Source organism: Herpailurus yagouaroundi, unplaced genomic scaffold (genome assembly GCF_014898765.1).
Source record: "Herpailurus yagouaroundi ecotype Mexico unplaced genomic scaffold, PumYag 198, whole genome shotgun sequence".
Lineage (NCBI taxonomy): Eukaryota > Metazoa > Chordata > Mammalia > Carnivora > Felidae > Herpailurus > Herpailurus yagouaroundi.
Genome location: NW_024412429.1, coordinates 35,537,264 through 35,556,584, shown reverse-complemented (window position 1 = coordinate 35,556,584; position 19,321 = coordinate 35,537,264). Strand labels below are relative to the sequence as shown.

The window sequence follows — 19,321 nt, the reverse complement described above, 5'->3', positions numbered from 1 at the left end:
TCTGATCAGTTCTACCTAGCAGTTTAATTCCAACTGGTTTCTTAGAAAGTCAAAACACTTAATTTCCTGTTGCTACAAACAAATACAATAGAACTGACTACTTAACTGTAATATGCTAACAGGCCAGTTTTATGCCTTTGAAGATGGTTCTGACTTGATTATGCATTTTAATAATGTCAGTAATGAATGAACAATCACTCGAATATCTCCCCAGTATCAAGTCTGGAGCGGTGATGGGTGGGCATTAGGACTAGGGCCAACAGGAGGAAGTCTGGACATAGTTGTGTGAACCTCTTTCCTCCAGTCTCCATTGTCCATTGTTTGCCTCTCCCACCCCTTAATTCAAGGGGCACTTCCTCCCTCCCTGCCCTAATCGTCCTGTTTACATCCCTGCATCCCATCCTGGTCCCCTTTCCTTGCCCCAGTGGCCATACCTTCAGTGTTCTCATTTTAGAGTCTCTACTCCTGATTCTTTAGTTAAAATGTGAACGTGAAAGCTATCTCTCTCTTAAAAACAAAAAAAAATAAATTTTTACTTCAACCTATCCCCAAGCAGCTCAACCTATCCCCAAGTCCTGTTCTATAATCCTGCTTTACCAGGATAGTTAAAAATCATTTACAGGATGTCTGCCAAATTCATGTTTGGTTTGTTTCATGTCAAATATGTAGATGCCCTATCCTTGTTTTTGTTTTCTCTCTCATTATAACATGAGATCCGCTACCTTATTCCTATCTCCTGCACCACTTAGTTCCACGGGAGACTACAATACATACTGTGGAATGTGTGACGTGTAATGACTAATGCCAAATAATTTGGTTTATCTGCTCACAGAAAAGAGGTGCAGTTGAACTAAAAGTACATTAAGCTTTTCACTTCTGAAAGAATGTATTTATTCTGGCAAGAATTTTCCAGTAAATTTCCATTAAGATAGCATGGGCAGAAAAATGCAAGGGCATTGAGCAACAGCATTGTTACGTAAATATACCTTCTATATCAAGCCCTGCTTTCAAAACATGCATAAAGCAAAAATCTAATCACCTAGTGCTAATGAATAGACTCAGTATTTTTACTTTAATAAGATTCAAAGCTGAATATATTTTTTACCACAACTCGACAACGTGGAGTCCCATGAAATGGAGAGGGTTTTTTTTTTTTTTTTTTTTTTTTTTTTTTTTTCCTTTTTCAAATCATTGGTAAATGTTAGAAGAAAACATTTTCTTTTTTAAACATTAGAGGATGGGGAGGAGAAGGAGGAAACCATTCAGTGGTACCCTTCTTAGCATGCCAGGTAGGTTACATTTTCTCTAAAAATGTAGGGGAACATTTTTTAAGTTACAGTTTATGTCAATAAATGCGTCATGGCACTTCTTTTCTTAGTACACTCTACATTTGAACTCCATACAGACAATGGCTGAAAGTGTGGCCCTTCTTAAAACTGTCCTGGTAAGAGGCCAGGTAACTAGTTTCCTCTCTTTGGTTTTCAGGACTATGTTATCTGATACCATGTCATGTTCATTGTGCAAACTGGGTTCAAGAACATAAAGTAACATCTGCTAGACATAATGAAGTGCAGAGCAGAAATATTTTATATTTCCAAAAGACCCAAGGTAACACATGGTGCTAAAATCAAAGGAACATACGGTTTGTACCACAGGCAACTACCCATCACTTCCACCTGACTTACTGGCAAACAATTGTTCTTCCTCACTTACCCTCCAGAATCCTATGTGTCAATCATCCCAGGGCCACTCTTCAAAAATGCTCACATTCCTCACTTTTTCCAGCTAAAGCCACCAACAGATCTAGACAGTGTCCTCTGATAGAAGTGGCTTCCAGCTGGTTGCAACCTCATGCTCTCGCACGTGTCACAGCATCGTCGCCATGTCTTTTTTTCATGGGCGCTAACACGATCAGCAAATAGTAACTTAAGAGACCGTTACGGGCCTTTATGGAATGTCCTTTCTTTCCCTCTTGCTAGCATGTTCTTATGCTGTGTTTCTAAGAAAAAAAAAAAAAGCGGGGCTTTGTTTCGTTCTATTTTTCCCAGGTATATTTTATCCTGTTTCTGTGATGTTTTTTCCCCTGGTCAGTGAATTTCAAATGTAATTAGATCATTCAGGCCTCTTATTTACTTTGTCATAAAGAACGTTAAATTGGTCTGACACAACTTGTTCTTCACAGGGAGGTGGATGGTGCCATGCGTTTAGGCTGTGGTCTGCTAGACGAATGAAAGCAAGTTGACTGATGACTCATTCTAGTACCAATGCAGTCAGAGAAATTACATGCAAATATATGGAACTGGGGATAATAACTACCTCTAGGATTCTGGAAAATCACATGACTTATCTAGCCCTAACATTTCCTACCTACAAAATGGGAGGAATACCAATAACCTTGAATGTTTTGTTGTGAGTTATCAAGGGAGAATTCTCCTCCTGAAATCCCTCCTGGGTAACCATGAAGAGGGTGTGGAACTTAGTATCACTGGTCACTGTAAAACTGCTGACTATAAATAACTGCCCCTCCCATAATTTAATAAGGTCACCTTTGCCCTCTTCTAATGTTTAGAAAAATTACTTATCCTCTCGGAGGGCCATTCTTGAGCATTCTGGTCTCTTTATACACTTAAAAACTTTCAAGGACCCCCAAAGAGCTTTTGCCTATATAGGTTATATCTATTGATATACCTATTAGCTATTAAAATTGGGAAAAAAACTAATTCATTTAATGAGAATAATTGACATCTTAACATAAATAACTCTGGGGGAGGGTAAGCCCTATTGTCCATACAAAAAAAAAAAAAAAAAAGTAGTGAGATGAGTAGCATCGTTTTACATTTTCTGAAACTGTCTTTAATGTCTGGCTTAAAAGAAGGCATCTGGATTTTCACATCTGCTTCTGCATTCAATCTTTTGTGATATTGCACATCATGTAGTCTCTGGGAAACTTCACTGTGTTCTCATGAGAGAATGAGATTGAAAAAGGCCAATAGCATCTTTGTGTTATTACGAAAACAATTACGATCTCCGAGACCCCTAAAAGGGTCTTGGGACCCCACCCTGCCCCCACCGGGTGTTCCAGGACCACACTCTGAAAACCGCTGTTTCAGTATTTCTCAAAAGCACCACCTAATAGGTCTCAAAATGCACTTTTCAATTCTGCGGGCAACGCTCCAGAAAGCCTTACTGAAAGAAACAGCCATGCTTTCCTGGTGACTCTTGACCTACTTCTTTGTTTATTTTAGTTTAGTTTCACAGCCTTTCATCAAAACTGGGACTCATTCCAGTGATATACCCATATTTAATTTATATTTCAATGACAAAGAATAGAACGTCATTTAAAATCCTCTACCTTGCCAATGTCTTTCATCATTTGCTTTTATTTATCATGGACAAAGGGGCAGGAATTCTAAGCTTTCCTTTGGGCCAGTGTATTTGAAAATGTGTATTTTCCTTATCACTCCTTGGTCATCCTTACCTCTCCTCTCCCTCAACCATCTCAGGGCAAATTTATTTGCAACTAGGATGTTTCTTTGAACTCATATTTAACTACCTGGTCCCATCTCTACTTTCTGTCCACTCCCCCCCCCACCCCCAACCCACATCAATACTCCTGTTGTTGCACTCATCAGTCTGTTTGCTGTTCTGTCCGTTCCAAGAGGCACTTCTGTGGCCCAAAGTCTGCTTTCTTGAAGTCTTCTGATGCTAGGATTCGGATTTGTTTGTTTTCGTACAATATCCTCCCCAAAAGAGTTATACTTTCTTTCATGTTCCTTATCCCAACGTTCATTTCAATGCGCAGAAAGAAGTGACTAGGTTGGGGAGAGCCTGGGGGAGCTCAGTCAGTTAAGAGTCAGACTCCTGATTTCTGCTCAGGTCATGATCTCACGGTTCACGAGTTCAAGCCCCGCATTGGGCTCCGCGCTGGCAGTGTGGAGCCTGCTCAGGATTCTCTCTCTCCCCTCTTTCTCTCTCCCTGCCCCTCCCCCCTACTCTCTATCAAAATAAATAGATATTTTAAAAAGAAGTGACTAGTTTGGGAGATACAAAACAGAGGAATATGGTTTATTTTTGTTTTGCTTCTTGTTCTGTTTTTAATGCACCCCCCCCCAAGAAAAGGTTCTTACAGCATAACTTACCATCAAACATAATGACCAAGTATATTTTAGATAAAGCCATAGTTATTGAAGCATGAACTTTAGAACAGTATTGGATCCTAGGTATTTAAATCTATCCCATCATTTTCTAAATGAGGTAATGAGGCCCCAGGGTTAAATTCTCCCTCAAGTCACCCAGCAAAGTGATGGTAGAACCAAGATTAGTGCCCTCTTTTCTTCTGCAGTCGTCTTATTACACCAAATAGACTAGAAAGGTTAGAATTTACTTTTTTTTCCTTTGCATCAGACACTCTTTCTCAGTTTGTACCACACATAGCAAAACCCAAAGTGATCATGTTGACACAGCCTATAATTAACGTTTTTAAATGACCAGTATACTTATCTAGAGAAAAATACCTTTTAACAATCAAACCATCTCTCTTTAAAATACATGATACATCTTTTCCAAGGCATTTTCTAAAATATTCTTTGTGTCACTCTGAGATATGACTTCACATGTACCTGTTTTTGAAACACTTTCTCTGAAGAACTTGGAAATTTTCAAAAATGGTTTTAACTCACTCTGCTTCTCCCCATATATTATCTCTGTGTTAAAAAAAAAAAAAAAAAAAAAACCAAAAACCAAAAACAGAAAACGTGTTTTCTGCTGTGTGGATTTTTCTTTCACTTGGGCAGTGACATTAAAGAAGTAATCACTGCCATCATGAGATGGTGCCACTATTAATGCTCTGTAATGGCCCCGTCCATCAGAATACACTGAATTTGAATGAGTATGAAGAGCACAGACTACGAATGACCCAAGTCATTTTTTTTCTCTCGGAAGCCTATTGTGTAGCTGAAAGCAGTAATTATTAGAAGCGGTGCTGACATCCAGGAAGAACGAACAGGGACAATGCCGAAGGCAGCAAGAAGTAGATGAGAAAGCAACACCACACCGGCCTCTCCCCACATCCAGGCAGCTTTGAGAACCCAGGAAAAGGGATCCCTTATCTTTTCTATTTGACCCAACTGCTACAGTTTTTGGTTGTTGTTTTTTTTTTTTTTTAACGTTTATTTATTTTTGAGAGACAGAGCATGAGTCGGGGAGGGGCAGAGAGAGAGGGAGACACAGAATCCAAAGCAGGCTCCAGGCCCTGAGCTGTCAGCACAGAGCCTGATGCGGGGCTTGAGCCCACGAACCATGAGATCGTGACCTGAACCAAAGTCAGACGCTTATCCAACTGAGTCACCCGTGCGCCCCTAACTGCTACAGTTTTAAAAATATATGAAGTTATATTTCACATTTCAAGTAAATTTACTTTTCCTCTTCGTATACACTGTCCCTTTCATGGGGGGGGGGGCGGATAAAAATTAAGCATTATTTCTTTCAGCATTTTATCTCTTTAAAAATAAAAGTCATTATTTGTACAGCACATTAGTCTTCACTGAACTTCCGTCCCATTTTGACATACAGCAAATCAATGAGCAACTGAACGGATGATCTTCCACTTACACAACACTGCCTAAGCGATACTGAGAGGAGCAGCCCCCTCAGTGACACTGTCAGGAGTTGGTTTTGAAAACCCGGCTTTATCACTTTTACAGAAAACTATGGCAAAGCAACTTACATGCGAATAACACTGAAAGAGCAGGGATAGAGGCAGCTAACACCAGCAGGTCTGACAGAAAGTAGGGAAGGCACAGGACAAAAACATGTGGGAAAGTCAGGAGGCAACCAAGGTATACTGGAAAAAACGTCCTTTGTTTCTATCTACAGACACAGGCAGGTACACACAGGGAAAATTATGGGCTAGGGTTACAGCCTTTCCACTTTTAGACCCTCGTTCTGAGTAGAAGTGAGATTCTCTTGGTTCCTGAGCTCCCCAAACTTCTCTCGGGAGGCCCTGCTTCCCCCTTACTTAGAGGCACAAGTAACCAAAAGGGAGCCACGGGGCCTCAAAGCCAAAATCGTCTTCCAAAGACAAGGGTAGAGGGATTTGCTGTGGGGCTTTGACATAAAATGTCAAGATCTCGGAACAATGGCCCAAAGCATATCAAACTGAGCTTTGCATATACATTTCATTCAATTATCCATCCCCATGGCCCACATCCACCTGATACGTGTTTCCGTCGGACGCATTTCTACTTAGGGACTCTTTCCTTTCCTTGTTCCGGTTAGCTGTAGAGCCACCTGGAGATTAGACACCAGCAGCTTCTTTGCACTCTGGCCATAGGCTCTCCAGTTGGATCTGTTTTCTAGTTGTTGTTACTCAATTTCACATCTTGATACCTCTCTCCGTGGGGGGTGGAATAAAAGCATTCCCCTGCTTCTTCAGGTTCCCCACAGCCCTTACCACATCCTGCACTGTGACGCTACCTTTTGTGTCCCTTAAGGCAATATCCTGTGTTTTGTTTTTTTCATCTGGGTATCCTTGAGTTCAGCAAACTGCTTGCCATAGAAGATGCTTGTAAATTCTTCAATTATTAATTTAAAATTGTTCAATTATTGTTGCCTCCACAACAACTTCCTTTTAATTCCTAAGGTGATTTTTATTTAACTGCACAAAACTTACAAAGGAGTAAGACAGGAACATGAAAAGTAGACAGTAAAGAAATTAGTCATCAGGAAACCTTAAAAAGGCAATTACGAAGTAATTATTGTATGCATCTCACTCTTGAGTGTAGTCTGAAAGTAGCCTTCCTTGTGAGGAAATAGAGGTTACAAAACAAAGAGCTGATTTCATGTTAGATTACACCTAATATCAAGTCATAAACAAACACTGGCTTAGGTTTTGTTAAGCTCACATTCCCTGCTTCCGTCCTGTCAACTCAATCTCTCAAATGAATTTTAAAATATTTGTTCAATGCCTACTATATGTTGGGCACCTTCTCAGAGATGTCTGTTCAACCAAGCTGCTCAAACATTCATCATGAGATAGATTATAAATGCCACCAACACCAGGTACGGGTGGAATTTTCCAGTTCCTCACTAAACTTGTGGCCCAGACAGCCCTGCAGCATAGGCCTCGGGCCTCTGCGTTAGCCCAAATGTGCTTCAGGCCATGTGGGGTTCACCAATGCTTTCTCACAAAGAACTTCACTTCCTCTCTGACTACCACTTGGATCTGCTCACCTCCGCTCATGTCCCCCCCTCCCCGCCCCCACCACTCCCTAAACATTTCTGTAGATGCAAACATAATTTGAGGTCACCTCCACAACCCATCCTGGGATCCCTCCCTTTCACCTGCTCTCTCACAGTCTTCGTGGGTTTGGCTGAAACCCATTCACCGGCCCATTAGTAAGGCTGCTCTTTCCAGAGATGGAGTCCAGCTTCCTCACCACTGCTAATACCTGGTTCTTACTTCACAGCAGTCACATGGTTTCAACAGTAGTTATCAGCCTCCCAGGTGTTCACCAACCTTTTCTCCATTATATTTTTATTGCTCTTAACAAATCAATGGTTTTGCCTGTTTCAAAGCTGTGCTCCTCTCAAGGTATCTATGCATTTCCAGAGGTGAAATGAAGATTCACTAATGAAAACCAAAAGTCTTCCCATCTTCCCTGATGATCTTGGACTTGTCATTCAGAAGCTCCCTATCAAGCCTTCTATTAGACCAGAATTTCATCGTTACAGTTTACCAGAGTTCCTTAAACATACATTAATACAAACACATAAATTTACACCAACGTACAACCCTCCATATAAAATTTAACAATATACTTCAGAATCTGTGATCCAGGAGAGATTTCATTCTGACTATAAGGTAATAAATTACAACTTTTCCAAAATCCTCCTCCAGTTCACAGAGTATTGATTCATAATGCCTGCCATCATATAGCTACTAACAAAACATTTGTTGATATAATACCAAACTATGAACATTAATTTTTTTTTGAGAGAGAGAGAGAGGAGGGAAGAGGGAAGTGGGGGGTTGGGGAAGAGAGAATCTTAAGCAGGCTCCACAGTGAGTGCAGAGCCTGACACAGGGCTCAAGTCCACAACCCTGGGATCATGACCTGAGCTGAGATCACGAGTCGGTAGCTCAACTGAGTCATTCATGCGCCCCTGAATATTAATATTTTTTTGAAAAAAATTTTAATGTTTTATTTTTGAGAGACTGAGTGTGAGTGTGGGAGGGATGGAGAGAGAGGAAGACACAGAATCCAAAGGAGGCTCCAGGCTCTGAGCTCTCAGCACAGAGCCCAACGCAGGGCTTGAACTCACGAACCATGAGATCACGACCCAAGCTGAACTCAGATGCTTAACCAACTCAGCCACCCAGGTGCCTCAACGTTAATATTTTTTAATTTAACACGTTGGAATAGTACTGAATATAATACTGGTTTTACTTATTGCCTACGGGCAAACCTCTTGCCCTTCACAAAACTTTTATATACATATTAGCATCAACTTTCCTATGTTAATAAAAACATGGACACAAGGCATAGTCGGAAAAAAAAAACCTTTTGATAATAACTAAAGACAAAGACATGGGCATATTCTGGAAGAGATGTGGGCATTATTATTAAACTCTTCTTTGGGACTATTTATTGAAATAAGATGGAGAAATCATCTCAGTGGGGCTGTAGAAGTATAAAACCAACCTTCACCAGCCAGCAAAAGAAAGCCGACAAACATTGGAAGAAAATATTAAAAGGGAAAAGATACCTGTGTTAATGCTACATAAATAGGCAGAGGATATTTACACATTATTTCAAAATAATACTGAAGAATAGTAATAAAACAACTGAAAACAGTAGCAACAAAATGACAACTACTTGGCTAAGAAAAAAGAAATCTGCTTCACTTAGGCTACAAAGCAGAATTTTATGGATAGCTCCAAATGACCCTCAAATACCATAATTTTCCACCTGTAATACTGAAGGCCAGGAAGTATTTTTATAAGCCAGGTGCTAAAAGTCAGCTCTGCTGAGTAGATTGGGGGCGGGGGGATAGTTTCCACCTAATCAAATGATTTAGCCGAGCTCAGAAACAATTCATCCATGTTTTCACCACATGTCCTCGGCAATCGGTTACAAAGTAGGATATGTGAATATTACAGGGCCATTTTTTCCTCTTTAAATGAGATTATCTAAGGCCCCTGTTGTTTTAGTATGCTTTAAAATCTCAGCTGACCCAACCCAAGACACGGGAGTGCAGGTAGCCTGAAAGATACATGAGAAATAACATGGGCGACTAAAGACCGTTTCTAATCGTTAAATACTGCTTGGAGTGGGTACTTTAAGTCTAACATTGGAAGGAAAACAAAAGAAAACAAAAATCCCACGAAAATAAATGTTTTCAGTAAAAGCCACTGAGCTCTGTTTAGAATTCAGGAACAGAGTGCAGGGGGCAGTGAGACCTAATGTGACCATGAGGCATGATGGGTAAGGGTTTTATGGAACCTTCAGGGGCTGAGCAGAGGAAATGCAGGAGGTAAAGAAAAAACTAATTTAGTAAGAAAACATAACTAAAGCTATTCATTAGCATTACCACATCATCTAGCAGTATTGCAGGCACACTGAGCTCTGGTAAATGCCACCCACAGGCACATAAAATTCTGGGAAGATTAAATCTGCCAAACTGGAAGAATATGAACCTGCCCTAGTTTAATTCCTGTCTTAAGAAGAATCCTGAGTCTCCCACTCATCACCAGGCTTATGCTAGCCTACTGTTCACTTGTTGCGTACGCAGAGCAGCCAAATTCCCACTTAACTGAAAGCAATATGGCATCTGGGTCCCCATTGCCATTCCCTGTGGGAATCTGAAACAGACCAAGAAGTTCACAAGTTAATGCCCTTGAGAGTTCCTTCCCTAGCCACGACCAAGGCTATTGGCACTCTGTAGAAAGTTGATACTAAATCGATGTTCAGCTCAAGGACTGCCACCTCTACTCTTCCATTGCCGTCCCTCTCGCTCTCCTCTACTTTCCCCATTGCTCTAGACTTGGGTTCTCCTTTCAAAGAAACAGCCCAGACTGATTGATTTCTATTTTTTCCCAAAAGGTCACCTGCCTGGATCACCTCCATGAGCTCTGCGTTCTGCCCTGGCCAAGGCTCCCAGGACCTCACATCCCAGCCAGGTCTGGTACCAATGATACTCCCGCCAGAAAAGAGAGGTAGAAGAAAGAACTATGGTCTCACGAAGCTAACACTGTGGAAGAGATTAGCCAATGGGCTACTGAACGCAGAACAGAGCCTCCAGAGACCACGACAGAGTACGAGTAAGCTCTACGAGGAGGATATGAAAGGATTAAGAGGGTGTTGTGCCCACTAGGGCAGAAAGCAGTATTTGTTCTGTATACACCAAAACCATCAGGACGAATGATGGCATCAAAGATTAACTTCCCTTCCTATCTTGCCAGGGTAAGTCTTCAGAAAGACCTATGTGCTCAGATACGTTACAGTAAAAATCCAAGACTGAGAACTATTTTCTGTTCTTTGTTTCCTTTTCATTTTTTTAATTCAGATGTTGGAGGGCCAACTATTAAGGGTTCCCACCTCATAAAAGACTCCAGTTATTTGCTGAAGCAGGGTTTATAAAGTAACATGCATAACTTTTATAAGAAATACTTGCAAAACTCTGAGCATATGCCAACCACTCTCATACAAGAATGTGAATTTCTTCATCCAATAACTTTATGAATAAAAAGTCTCACTGAACAACAATGCCTACACTTATTCATTGGTCTTCCTTCATTACAGATGTCAGTCAGAATCAGAGTTCTGTATTTTAAGTTTTATTTTTAAAAATAACTGTGATTGTGACTTAATAATGAAATTAATCCACATAATGAAGTCTATTTTCCATTTCAAGTAGTAGAGCAGATAACTTAAAAAAAAAAAAGTGGAAGTGACATGAAGTCAATACTTCAATGTTTTGTTTTTAATATTTTTTAATGTTTATTTTGGAGAGAGAGAGGGAGAGAAAGAGGGAGGGAATGTGGGGGAGGGGTAGAGATGGCTGGAGACAACAGAATCCAAAGCAGGCTGCAGGCTCCGAGCTGTCGGCACAGAGCCCAACGCAGGGCTTGAACTCACACACCATGATATCATGACCTGAGCCCAAGTCGGACGCTCGACGGACTGAGCCATCCGGGTGCATTATACTCCACTGTTTTGGTGGAACGATGCTCCAGAGCTTGGGCCTTGCTTAACAATAAACAGATCACAACGTTGTGATCTACACATCCATTCAACAAATACTCTTCATTAACTGCAAGGCGCTATATATGTTGCTGTCTAAAGAAACACAGGACTTCACCTCTGATCCCTTCTAACAGCGGAGGTAAGGCCTATAGAAAATCAACAATACAAGGCAGCACTGGCCTCATGCTATAAGTGGTTCAGCAAGGAGGTGTCGCAGAGCTCACTTCCAGTTAAACAAAGGCCAACACAGATGCCAGAAACCGTAAGAAACATTTGCAGCACAGTAAGAGTAGGTAAGCAGGGAGATTCCAGTCTCTTGCTATATACCTCATTCTAATTTTATAAAGTTCTCCCCAGAGCCAACCATGTCTTCCTGTTATTTGATTCAACTTTGCTTCCCTCTAATGTAAGCCCATTTCCTCTGAGCAAATAAAGAATTAATCAGTGTCCTCTTTATATTAACCCCTTTGTTGGGAATGGTTTTCAGTCCTTTACTGTATACACTGAAGTGGCCAATGAGTATCATTCCTTTACTTTTTCCGCCTATAGTTTACAAAGCAATGGCTTAGAAATATACCATATAGCACACATGCTTAAGAGCACCTGAGTCATCATGAACTACCCACAGGTAACTGCATATCACCTTCCGAAATTTTCCCTTTGGGCCTTTTTCAGTTGGCTTTTGCCCTGCAGCTGACACCTCCGAGCTGATGTTGATTTTAGAAACAAGAACCTTTTTAGGCTCATGTGGGTGGTCCTTGGCATAGATACCAAAGTTAGAAACCTAATCATAAATGTTTTTTCCTTCCTCACTGAGGCAAGTGAGCACTGTTATTAATTGCTTTCCATGGTTCTGCTTTCTTTTTGAAAAAGCCTTTGCTGATCATTTGCATTAATATTATGCTAATAAAAGTAAGGGAATGCTAACTAATTCAGTCTCTTTAGTAGTAACTAAGGATCAGAGAGAGAGAGAGAGAGAGAGAGAGAGAAAGGTAATTTGCACATTTTCATGATTGGAGCGAATTGGCATTTAAATACTCGCAACCATTTTTGAAGAGAAATAATAATACATGTTGGGCCAGCCTGAGCAGAAGTAATTTCTCCAGTGGAACCATCTAAAACCCAAGTATTTCAGGACACATTCTGCTTCTAAGCATGAATATCAGATGACAAGGATGAGCATTCAAACACAGGGCAACCATCTGCATCATAAATACATTTCAGTTCCTCTCTGCAGAAGGAATTCATTTACTGTTGAAGGCCATTCACTTCCACTTCTGACTGCTTATTCCTCAAAAAGCTTCCAAGTATTGTGAGAACAATGATTAAAGGAAGATCTTCCATCTGTGCTGCATTAGGCTGCAAGACAGCCCCTCCTGCAGAAACAGCTTTTGCATAATTCATTGTGCCATTTTAAACCCTAATCAGTGAATTGCAATAAGCTCTGAAGAGAGTAGAGAAGAGAAACACATTCATTGGCTACCTCCTAAGCATTCACCCAACCCTTGCTTTGGGCTACGGCTCCATGAATCGTAGTGTGCATGAGTGTGGTTAAGTGTCCAACTTCGGCTTAGGTCACGATCTCACGGTTTGCGAATTCGAGCCCATGTCACTGGGCCCTGTGCTGACAGTTCAGAGCCTGGAGCCTGCCTCAGACTCTGTGTCTCTCTGCCTGCCCTTCTCTCCCTCCCTCCCTCCCTCCCTCTCAAAAATAAAACATTTTTTAAAAATGCGCTAGGGCACCTGGGTGGCTCAGTCGGTTAAGCGTCTGACTTCAGCTCAGGTCACGATCTCATAGTTCGTGGTTTCAAGCGCCACGTCAAGCTCTGTGCCGAGAGCTCAGAGCCTGGAGCCTGCTTCGGATTCCCTGCCTCCCCCTCTCTCTGCCCCTCCCCTGCTCACGCTCTCACTCTCTCTCCCTCTCAAAAATAAAACGTTTTTTTTTGTTTGTTTGTTTTTTAAAAGCACTGGAGGGGGGTGCCCGGGTGGCTCAGTTGGTTGAGCATCCAACTCTCAATTTCAGCTCAGGTCATGATTTCATGTTCATGGGATTAAGTCCTATGAAGGGCCCCATGCTTCAGCACAGAGCCTGTTTGAAATTCTTTCCCTCCTTCTCTCTCTCTTGAAATAAACTTAATGACTACAGAAAATTAAAAAAACAACTGCCTTAGGCATCTCAAGTTTTAAAAAAACTTGTATAGAATCCTTAAGCTTTAAACACTGGAAAATTAATTAGGCAGAAGGGTTTAATGATGGTAGGCAATGTATATGATTTTGATCCAGCTGAGTAGTGAGAAACTATGCAGGCAGTAGAGTTGAAGACATGGATTGCAAATTGTATAATAGAATTTATCACTTTCCATTTCTCATCACTCCATGGACAATGGTTTTAAAAAAAAAGTTAGCATTTTGAGTTTTTATGGATAGGTGACATTAATATATAGATGAATTATAGTAAAGTCCCTAAGATTTAGTTTGGTGGTTCAGTAAAGAATCAAAAAAAAAAAAAAAAAACCCACAAAAAAACAAAAAACAAAACACTCTTGAAAGACTACAACTTGAAAATGTGAATTTAGTGGTAGTATTTTCAAATAAATGATTTTTTTTTTAAAGTAAGTTCTATGCCCAATGTGGGGCTTGAACTCACGACCCCAAGATCAAGAGTCACATGCTCTACCAACTGAGCCAGCCAGGTGCCCCTGAGTGATTTTATTTTTAACTAAATAACTCGTAATGATTCAAAACCTGCCCCTAAACATTAAATACTTGCCTGAATCTTAGAAAGCACAATTGGAGGGTGGTAGGAAACCTTTCTGTATTATTTTGAATACGACAACATTGCTATCCAACTGAAATAAAAGGCAAGCCACAAAAGTATTTTAAGATTTTCTAGAGGCCCCATTAGAAAAGTAAAAAGGACAAGGTAAGTATAATAGTATACTTTATTTAACCTAATATACCCAAAATATTATCACTACAACAGGTAATCAATATTAAAATTATTCATGAGATCTTTTACTCTTTTTTTTTCATTCTAAGTCTTTAAAATCCGGTAACTTCCATTTTGCATTCATCCTTGGACTCGCCACATTTCAAGTGCTCAGTAGTCTCGGGTGGCTGGTGGCTACCTTACTGACAGGGCAGCTACCGAATGAATGAGGCAGTAGGCAGGTCCTCTTTGTACAGCTCAATGTATACAAATCACGTCACTCCCTCCTACTTCCAACATGCTAGTGCCTGTTTGTCTACAGAATATTCACCTTGTCCTGGACTTAGAAAAAATTTAGTGAAAAACTACTTTACTCCACACTATGCGAACCTATAGAATTCAGACCTATTTCAGAAAGGCAGATCTCGAATTTAGCAGGCAACAAAGACTCGAGCAATGGGAACTGCGAAACGACTGAAACTGCTATGGAAGCACAGACTGGGGAAGTCACAAGCTCCAGGCTGGTGACTTGGTAAAGGCTTCACAGGAAAGTGATGGGAGCTGGATCTTAAAGGCTAAATGGTACTCTGCCAGCCAGATGATGACAAGAAAGGCATTCAAGGCAGTGGCAACCGTATGAACAAAGCAATAGAAGTGAGCTTGGGAAATGGAGTAGACGGATGTGGACAGACTGCACTGACTTCCAGGGAGGTGCAACCAGTTGGAGGTGGGGGTGGCGTGTTAGGCATTGGGGGAGGGGAAGCAAAAAGGGCACAGCCAAATTGTGCTGGACCTTGCTTGCCATATTGAGACACGTGGGATGCAATAGTGGAAGGTGTCTAAATAAGCAAATGTCACTACCAAATCAGGAGGAAATGAGGTTTAAGAACTAAACTACAGAGAGGGGCACCTGGGTGGCTCAGTTGGTCGAGCATCCGACTTCGGCTCAGGTCATGATCTCGCGGTTCTTGAGTTCGAGCCCCGCATCGGGCTCTTTGTTGTCAGTGCAGAACCCACTTCGGATCCTTCCCTCCCCCCTCCGTCTCTGTCTCTCCCTCACGCTTTCTCTCTCTCAAAAATAAATTTAAAAAATAAATAAATAAGTACACTACAGAGACAGCCGGGTGCCATGATGCTCTAGTGTCAGGGGATCCCTGAGAGACGGTAAGGATCTGAATCCAGAAGGCATGGGTAGAAACAGAAGTGAAAGGAAAAAGTTGGGAAACTCTCCCCCAAACAGACTCCAAGTTATATAAAGTGGATGACGGAAACAGAAGAAACCAAGATAACTGCATCGTTTGTTCTTCGATAGGCAGGTGGAAGGTTGCCACTCACCGGCAGAGGGATTACAGGGCAAAGGGCAGGCTTGACAGAGAATGTGAGCAGTTCCGTTTGGACATACTAAATCTGAAATATCTTAGAGACCCTTGGGCGACATCGAGATCCCTAAGGCCCACCCCTATCTTCTAGGAGATTCACCTGTCTTTGCCTCCATACGTTCATGCCCTTTGGGTACAAAGCATGTTCCCTGAGCCAGCAGCACCAGCATCAAGCTTCTCAGGAAGGCGGACTTTCAGACCCCGCTCCAGACTTGCTGAATCCCAACCTGCAGTTCAGCCAAATGCCCAGGTGATGTCTGTGCACAATCGAGTTAGACAAGAACTACGGGAACATCTGAAAACATAGATCAGGAGCTCACGAAAGAGGTGTTGACCACTGACCGAAGGGAGTTTGATTTTAGAAGTCAGCACCGTATATGCGACTTAAAACGACAGGGGTGAAAGAGAGCTTACAGAAGGCAGACCACTTTAAATAGGATAAAAGAAGCTGCGGGCTGAGGAGGTCACATGTTCGGAATTAAAATAATCATAAAGGCAAACATGGTTCTCTCTTCTTAAGGCCATTTAATAAAAACTGAACCTTCACGAAGAAGAAAAAGGAAACAAAACCTTTAAAAATAATAAAAGAACCACAATGGTGAATCCCCACTAAAGCTATGAAGAACTACTTATGATTAAGCAAAAGTCATATTAATGTCCCCTAGTATTCTAAAATGCTGAACAAATTTGTTCACCAATATATCTGATGTGAGTGGAGGCAGAATCAAATAGAAACTCTGGGGCCATGATTGCCTGCCGAGGCAGAGGCAACCAGAGCGAGTCAGACACTCAGGAGGCTGGGAAGCCAGGCCGGCCTCCCCAGGCCCCACCACACCAGGCCAGGCCTGTCCCCTCGGCTGGATAATGAGGGGGCTTGAGAACAAGACATTCTCCTCTCAGGAGATCTCCACCTGTGACCTGCCTACGGTTTAAATTGGTGGGAAGGTGAAACTCATTTGTCGCCTCCAAACACTCCCTGACACCAGCGTGAAGAATGTTCCGTTCCCCACCCTCAGCCCATCCCAGCTACCTCATCCCACCATCTTACCCAGAAAACAACTTTCCTGAAGTTCTGTGCAGATTCCAACAGCTGGGCAGAGCTGATTTCCAGTCCACCAAGCTGTCTTCTGTGTGCTCTGTTGCCCAGGTGACACTGACGTTGCTGCCTGGTGTTGCCACACACACACCCAGAATGCCAAGGCCTTGCAACCAAGAGCTCCTCCCAAGACCCGTGCGAGCTGCTGCTCCCTGAGGCCTCGCCCCCCCTGAATGCTTCTTGTGAATGCCAAATGATTAAAAGCCACTGCATGCAATTACCATCCCATGTCAAAGCCTTAAAAAAATTTTTTTTGTTTGTTTTAATTTGGCTTTACTGCAGGTCACAGAAGCCAAGCCGGGAATAGCAAGCTGTGCCTTCACGTGGGTGACAGTGCCCATGGATACAAACGTGGCAGAAGATGAAAGTGTGGCAGACAAGGACAGGCTGCTCTTTCAAGTGGCAACAGCAGCCCAGCCTGAAGGGCCCAGGAGGGCACAACGCCCGCTTCTCGGATCCTTGGAACAAACACTCCGTGTGCACCAGACTCTTCCCTTTGAAGTGGGAGGAATTTATCTATTGTCATCCTCTTGCTTTAAATTATGTTCCAGTATGGATCTGAAGAGGTGTTGTGTTCTTCCAGAGCAAATGTCCTTCACGTTCGTGCAGGAAGGCCACCCGGGCATCTTCTCATATAGTAAACTCTTCTCTCCACAGTCGAATTGCATCAGACGGCCTCCTTCAGATAATACCAAATCCACATGTAGAGCCTTTTGTTTCATGGTGCAAGGGTTCACACAGGCACACCTACCCAGGCACATAGCCAAAAGGTAGCTCTTTAGTTAACATCAGGACACCTACAACGGACATCCATGTTTATAGAAGATCCACTGGTCTTGACTGCTGGCACCTTCATCAGTTGGGACCATTTAAGTACCAGTGGCACACTAACCCTACCAACTTTCAATTCCAACACACTCACTTCCTAAAAAGAAACTGAAAAGGCCCAAATCTGCGAAGGAAAGGGAGAAAATTCTCATGCTGTATTTTAAAGGTAAATGTTAATTAAATTTTCACTATCCGCATTGCAGTCGCTCCATTAGAAGAAGAAAAGCAGTGTTGGATAATTTGCCGGGAACAGTGATCACAACGGTAAGACTATGAGAGGGTCACTATGATTGTTCCCATTTTATAGATGAGGAAACTGAAACTCAGGGAAATAAATCAACATGACCAAGAAAGCCAGGATGCACTCCAAGCCATGTGGTCCCAGGACCCATGTTCTTGGGCTCTTAGTCTCTATGTGATAAAAGCCTTTGAAATCTGTCCTCAAAAATGGTAATTCAAACTGAGTGGAATTTGGAGCTGAAATGACCCTAGAGATCACTAGGTCAAATAATTCTCAACTCTCTGAGTTTCACAGATGGCACATGAGAGGAACAGTAGCAAATCTACTGTAATTATCAATGTGCTTAACGACACAGATGATACGTTCAAACAATCCAACCCCTAACACAGGTTTCTTGTTTTGTTTTGTTTTTAAAGAGACAGAGATAAAGAACCTAGTTGAACTTCTGCATGAAATCCTCTGCATCCTTTCTTTCCTAGGCCCTGCATGAAATCCAGCCCTTAAGTTTTCAAACATGAATATGGCAGAGCAGAGAAAAACTGGGTGATTTGCCCAATGACATACAGGTAGTTAATAGCTGTGCCAAATCTCTAAGAAGGCTTCCTGATCCTCAGTAAATAGCATAACCAAGTACCTTCCATTAGGACAGATGGCATTATGACAGAGAAAACACATTACTCTTCAACTTTATCACCAGGGCAATAAAGACAGGCAATAAATACCCTTTTATTGATACTTATTTTCCCTCTGTGAACTTTGACAGCCCAACCCACTGATCCTTTGGCTGGTCTAAAGAACAACTAACCACTTCACATATTCTCCAACGTATTCCCGCTTATTGAAACTTACTCCTTTGGAGAGAAAAAAAGCTCTTAATGCTAAAACTTCAGCAATCACAAACTGGGAGGCTTCAGGCTCTAGCTAGCTGGCAGAAATATTCTGTTTGGGCAGCAGGGTGTTTCGAACATTTTTAGATTCGTTTACTACATCTCTCTCTTGTAACGTGTTTCTCTGGGCAGGGCATCGGGTGCTGTGGGGCTGGCCCCTTTGATCAGGGGATATCCTGCCCCTTTGCCGTAGTTCCCACCCATGCTCCCACCCTGAATGTTATGCTATCTGCTGGTCCCTGTGGGCATCTGATTTTCAGCCTCTGCTTTACTGCATTAATATTAAGGCACTGATATAACATGACCCCACTCTTTCAAAGCCATCACTGATGACTGATATATGAATTCTGCATCAAAATAGGGTTCATTCATTCTATCAACAAGAAAGTGAATCCAACAGGGTCAGGTGGAGATGAACTGGGAGATTGGTTATCGTGATTCTGGTCCTCCCTCCATCAGTAAAGAGCAGTATTGCTTTGATCAAGTCACCTAACCTCAATGAATCATGGTTATTTCCTTATTTGTAAAATAGGAAAGTTGGACTGACTCCTTAAGACTCCCCTCCCCCCACAACTAAAAAAATCCTGGGAGAGATGTCTTTAATCGTGTACAAATGTATGAATTTTCCCAGACAGAGGGACATCAGTAAAGGGGAAGGGGGGGGGAGCGGGGAACATGAGAGATTTTAAGGGTCACCTACAGTTTAATACCTGAT

At 42.0% G+C, this 19,321-nt stretch overlaps 1 protein-coding gene across 5 annotated transcripts in view; it reads right to left on the bottom strand.

Moving 5' to 3' along the window:
* The window catches only part of ARHGAP18 (Rho GTPase activating protein 18), a 192,357-nt gene that overhangs the window by 60,226 nt on the left and 112,810 nt on the right, over positions 1-19,321 (bottom strand). The window contains exon 1 of one of the 5 annotated variants that reach the window (XM_040449241.1): positions 16,603-17,446. The exons of the other annotated variants lie outside the window; for them this stretch is intronic. The gene's annotated coding sequence lies outside the window, so the exon portion shown is untranslated. Of the gene's footprint in view, positions 1-16,602; positions 17,447-19,321 lie in introns of those variants that run through there. 5 annotated transcript variants of the gene reach the window in all.